The sequence below is a fragment of the Monodelphis domestica genome, chromosome 1 (assembly GCF_027887165.1).
Source record: "Monodelphis domestica isolate mMonDom1 chromosome 1, mMonDom1.pri, whole genome shotgun sequence".
NCBI classification, from domain to species: domain Eukaryota; kingdom Metazoa; phylum Chordata; class Mammalia; order Didelphimorphia; family Didelphidae; genus Monodelphis; species Monodelphis domestica.
In genome coordinates, this window is record NC_077227.1 from 207,164,393 (window position 1) to 207,170,874 (window position 6,482).

A 6,482-nucleotide genomic window follows, 5' to 3' on the forward strand; every position below is an offset into this window, starting at 1 on the left:
AGGACCTCTTTGTACAAAATTATTTATAGCAACTCTTATTGTAGTGGCAAAAAATTGGAATTTGAAGGGATGTCCATCAATTGGGGAATGATAGAACAAGTAGTAGTATATGATTGTAATCAAATACTATTGTGCTATAAGAAATTATAAGCAGAATGATTTCAGAAAAAAAAAAAGATTTACCTGAACTGATGCAAAATAAAGTGAGCAGAGCCAGGAGAACACTACAAATAACATCAATATTATATGATGATCTACTGTGAATGACTTAGCTATTCAGAGCAATACAATGCTCCAAGACAATCCTAAAGGATTTCTTTTAAAAAAAACAAACAAACATTATTTTATTTGGCCACTTTCAAACATTATTCATTAGAAACAAAGATCATTTTCTTTTTCTAGGATTTCTGATGAAGAATGCTATCTACCTCTAAAAGAAGAACTGATAGAGTCTGAATGCAGAGCAAAGCATACTATATTTCACTTTCTTCATTTTTGTTGTTTTGGAATTCTCTTCCACAAAAGGCCTGATATGAAAAAATGTCTTACATGATTGCACATGTAAGATAACTTTATCAGACTGTTTATCCTCTCAGGGAAGAGGAAGGGAGAAAACTTAGAACTCAGAAAAACCCAAAACTGAATGTCAAAAATTGTTTTTACATATAATTAGGGTAAAAAATAAAAGAAGGAAGGAAGGAGCCAAAGAGTATGAAGGAGAAAAGGAGGCTCTGCAATGTCAAATGTTAAGAGATGAAAAAAAGGATGAGAACTGAAAAAAGAACATTAGATCTGACATTTTTGTACAAAGCCATTTCATTTGAATAATGAAGTCAGAAGCCAAATTGCAGAGAGTTTATGAGAGAATGAGAGTAGAGGCTATAGGCACCCAATGTGGGAGTTTGACTACCAAAGGAAAAAGAGATCAAGAAAAATAGCTTGTTGAATAACATCTAATAAAGGATTTTTTTAAAGAATAAAGGAAATAAACTTGATTATAGCCAGCAAAGAAGTGAGTAAATAGGGAGAAATTGAAAATTAATGATGAAGTAATAGTAGGAGCAATTTGCTCTAGAAAATGGAAGGGGATAGGATCAAGGTACACAGAAAAGGGATTCATCTTTTCTCAGACATAAAGGAGGAAATCAGAGGAAATGTTGTCAAGGGGTTATGAGATGAAGAGGAGAGAAGAGAGGGCTCTCAAGGAATGGCTATCAGACGTGTTCACAGGCAGTCTACAAGGGAATTTCAAGGACATGGTTTCCTTAACCTTCTGTTAAAAAGTTCAGGGAGAAGGAGCTTGACATCTAGAACTGGGATCCTGCTATTAGGAAGATGGAATGTCTCAGAACTGAGATCCTAAAGGAGAGGAAATGGGGACACTCTCCAGACATTCTCAGGTAAAGGTTCTGGTTTTCTGAAAGAACTAAGCAGTATTCTAGTAAAGAATTTTAGGGTACCAAGAACCATGAGGGTGGGGGGGTTCTATAGCGAGCCAACAATCAGGAGAGCAACATGCCCTGTAGAGAACAAGCTCAGTGAGCCCATAAAAGCAACGCATCTAACCAAGATATGTAAAAGCTCCATATTCACTCACTCTCCTCACTGATATGATTTATGTTTGCAGGAAACTAAATCCTAAGTTTACAGGGGGAACATTCTATTATAAATCTTACTGTGCTATTCCAGCACATGCTTTTGCTTTGAGTTCATTATGTCCTTTAGATAACTACTTAAAAGTAAACACATCAGTGACGGCATGTGGGCTATGGTTTAGGCATACAGATCCACCAAGCACCTACAAACCAGGACAGTTGTTCTGGGAGAACCCAAACAGTGTATTTACATGTGTACATGTTGTTGCTCCCCCTTGTAGAATTTAAGCACTTTGAGAGCAGAGATAGTTTTATTTTTTGCCTTTGTATCCCCAGTAGCAATGGAAAATAAAGGGTGCAAAGAATGATGGACAGAGGTTTGAGATCAGAATCTTCCTGAGCCTGGTTGGGTCAGAATTCCTGGGGATAGTTGATTAACCATCACTCTGGACCTGAGAGAAATAGGAGACAGGTGTATGTGTGAATCATCTTGAAACCCATCCATCAAGGTACTGACCTTTTTAATATCTTCTGGCTGTGATGTGGAATCATTTTTCAATCTTCTGCTGGGCAGTGATTGAAGAGTGGAATATCTACTTGGAAGAGACCATTTATGGACATTACACCTGGGATTCCTGTTTCTGGCTCACCAAGGACTCTTTGTGAGATACTGATCCCCTGTTGGACTTGCCTTTAGATAACTTAGGTTTTAGTCTAGTGTAAGTCAGATATTGGTTATTTAGTGGGTAAAAGAATTCAGATTTCCTACTTTCCCATTTCCCTTTCCTTCATCCCTTCTATGTTTAATAAATTCAATATTTAAATGTTTTCCTTCTGTATTACTTTCCTTCCCCCTATCCAAACTAGAAATACTTTTAACACCCCCAGTGCCTAGCACAATTTCTTGAATATAATAGGTGTTCAATAAATGTTTGTTGAATTCCTGATGAAAAGACCAAAGTTGAATGGAAAATCTGGAGAAAAGCATAAAAATGTAAACAGGAAAGAGAAATCAAGACATTCAATAAGATTAAATGGTTTACATGCCTACATGGGAAAATGATTCTTATAACTCTTAAGAACTTATCTTTATTAGGCCAGTTAGAAAGAGTATATATATAGACAGAGGACAAGGGTATGAGTTGATTATGATGGAAGGTTATCAAAAGAATATTAAATTAAGGGATGAGAAAGAGGAATGCATTGGGAGAAGGCAGAAAAATAGAATCAGGTGGATTATCTCATATAAAAGAGGCAAGAAAAAGCTTTTACAGTGGAGAGAAGGGGAGAGGAGAATTTGAACCTTATTCTCATCAGAATTGACTCAAAGAGGGAAGTACATACACAATCAATTAGGTATAGAAATCTATCTCACCCCACAAGAAAGTAGGAAGGGAAGAGGGTAAGAGAAGGGGGTGGGGCCCGATAGAAAAGAGGGCAAATTGGAGGATGTGGTGTTTAGAAGCTAAACACTTTTGTGGATGGACAGAATGAAAGTTAGAAAGAAAAGGATAAACGGGGGTGGGAGAATTGGATGGCAAGTAAAACACACATAACTGTGAAAAAAAATTTATACCATTTTCTCTAATAAAGGTCTCATTTCTCAAATACATGGGAGAAATGAGTTGAATATATAAGAAGTCATTCCCCAATTGATAAATGGTGAAAGGATATGAACAGGCAGTTCTCAAAGTAATTGAAGGTCTCTATATTCATGCAAAATGCTCTAAATCACTATTAATTAGAGAATGTAAATTAAAACAACTCTGAGTACCATCCCACACCTATCAGATTATCATATTAGCTATTATGACAGAAAAGGGAAAATGACAAAATTTGGAGGGGATATGGGAAAACTGAGATATTAATGCACTGTTAGGGGAGTTATGAACTGATTAAACAAATCAGGAAAACAATTTGGATCTATACCCAAAGGGCTATAAAACAGGACAAACTCTCTGACTCAACAAATACCACAACTAGGTTTGTAACCCAAAGAGATAAAAAAAGAGGGGGGGGGGCCTATATGCACAAAAATATTTAAAGCAGTTCTGTTTATGGGACAAAGAATTGGAAAGTGAGGGGATGCCTATCAATTGGAGAATGGCACTTATAGCATATGATTGCAATGGAATACTATTTTGCTGTAAGAAATGATGAGCTGGAGAAGCTCAGAAAAATCTAGAAAGATTTTAAGGAACCGAAGCAGAGTAAAGTAAGCAGAACCAGGAGAACACTGTACACAGTGACAAGGTTGTACAATGAACAACTATGAATAAATTAGCTATTCTCAGGAATACAATGATCCAAAACAATGCCAAAAGACTCCTGATTAAAAAATACCATCTGCTTCCAGTTAAAGAACTGATGGAGTCTGAATCTGGACCAACACAAACTTTTTTCATTTTCATTCTTAATTTTTTTGGTTTGAGTTTCCTTCCACAAAAGGATTAATATGGGGAAATGTTTTATATGATTGTACATGTAAAATCTATATCAGATTGTTTACCATCTGGGGGAGAGTGATCCAGAGGGTTTAAGGGAGAAGAAAGGGAAGGAGGGAGGGAGACTCAAAATTCTTTTCAAAATGTTGGAAACTGTTTTTATATGTAATTGGGGGAAGGGGATTAAATTAAATTTAGCTGATGAATTCCTTAAAAACTGTTTATAAAACTACTATACCTACTAACTCTATCTCCTCTGGTAGACTGTAAATTCTCTGTGGGAATGATCTTTTGTTTTTTTTTTTGTTTTCTGTAGCCCAAGCACATTGGGTATGAACCAAACAGGTCGTATTTGTTGAATTGGGTTGGCACTAGTATTACTGAATAATAGAATTTAGAGGATGAAGGGCACCTTGAAGATCATCTAGTATAACACTGTCATCCTATAAAGAAACTGAAATCAAGAGACTGTGACTTGTCCAAGGTGACAAAGATAATTAAGTAGCTACCACATCATTCAAATACAGGTCTTCTGACTCCAAATCCAGGGCTCTTTCTACTGTCAAGTAACGGAATGGTGGCTCAGTGGATTGAGCGGCTGGGTAGCTCAGTGGATTGAGAGCCAAGCCTAGAGGTGGGAGGTCCTAGGTTCGAATCCGGCTTCAGCCACTTCCCAGCTGTGTGAACCTGGGCAAGTCACTTGACCCCCATTGCCTAGCCCTTACCACTCTTCTGCCTTGGAGCCAATACACAGTATATATATATATATACATATATATACATATACATATACGTATACATATATATACATATACATATATATAATATACAGTATATATATAAGGGTTTAAAAAAAAGAAATAACTTGACTGGCATCGATGGCATAATGATCTAGCAATGAAATAAAATTCAAAATGAGCTCCTTATTCACTGCATTGTATCTTTTGGGTACATCACCTTGATATCATGAGCATACCCTTACTCATTCTGTTACATATCAGAACCTTACTATGATGCATTATCCATAAGACACTTATTTGGGACCTATAAATTATAAGAGTAGGGCCTATTTTATTCATGTCTTTATATTCCATCATCTCACTTGCAGTCTTATCTCTTTGCCTGGCTTGATGAAGTAGTGAAACCTGTAGCTAAATGCTGCTAACCCCTATTGCAGGGTCTAGCCCTAGACATGGGCCTCATCTCTAGCACGTTGCCATAGGAACTGCTCATTCCTATTCTTACTGGGCTCTTCACCAGCTCCATATCACCACTTGGCAGTGTTTCTAATTCCAAAAAGAAAAGCCTCTGATATTCTCAATCCTTTTCCCCATGTTTAAAGGTAGATTTAGAGGGCAAAGACCAGAATTGGGGGCTTGTTTCATGTTTTACCAGATTTAGAACCTTTCCCACCCTAATTCCCTCTTGCCCTTGTATTTTCCCATCATCACCAAAGCTACTAATTATTCTGCTATCCTCAGCTTAGTTGCAGAACTGGATGAGTGGTTTCCTACATAGTTACTAGTTGAAAACAAGTCTACCATCTTTCCATTTAGGTATTGATAAAAACCATGGTTATGATAATTGATTGCTGTCACAGAATTATGGTTATATAAGAAGTGATGATGAAAAACATCACATTTTAAAAAACTTATCTCATTGACATAGGTCAGCACTGATACCCTATGTTATGAGGACTATTCTAAGGGTAAAATTGGGTAAAAGTTAACCTGAGAAAAAGTCTGTCCCAAGGTCATAAAATTTTTTCATTAAACCACTGACCACCTTCCTTAGAACTTTCCAGGGGTCAGGGGAATCTGACACATAGTACATTTTTTTTAAAAACAGTAATATGAACTAAAGATGCAGTTTCAATATACAATCTTCTTTTGTGTTCTTTTTTTAGTTGCTAGAAAGCTTAAATTCCAATTTTTTTTAAATGACATAAAATTCATCTGTACCCTCTTTGGCTGAATCAGTCAGGGCCCCGGGCCTCCCTCTTCCTCCCGAAATGTTAGGCACATGGGACAGAGAACCAGTAACCACTGCAATTTGCTGAATCCCCAGGAACGCCTTCCATAGTATGATTTTGGTTCATCTAGATTGGGGCTGAGCTATCTACAGACCTGAATTAGAATGAGTGTGCTAATATAATAGAGGGAGGGAAAAGAGAAAGGAAGGATGCGGATGGAGTGAGAGCAGAGAAATACACATTGTTCAGTCGCATAGTGAAACATATTCCAGTCCATCACACACCGCTGTTGGGGACCTCTTCTCTCCTCTCGCTAGGACAGATTAGCCTCTCCAGCACAGAAGTCTCGGCGCCCACACCCCACTCCCTTATGTGGAGAAGTCTGCAGGAAAAAGGTCTTTCTTGGGTCTGATCTAACTGCCACTCCCTGCAGTTTGAGCTCACTCCCTGGTGTCCCGTTTCTCCTTGGAG

At 37.4% G+C, this 6,482-nt stretch overlaps 1 protein-coding gene across 1 annotated transcript in view; it reads right to left on the reverse strand.

Annotated features, from left to right (window-relative positions):
* The window catches only part of TP53BP1 (tumor protein p53 binding protein 1), a 210,370-nt gene that overhangs the window by 203,320 nt on the left and 568 nt on the right, over positions 1 to 6,482 (reverse strand). The window lies entirely within an intron of this gene.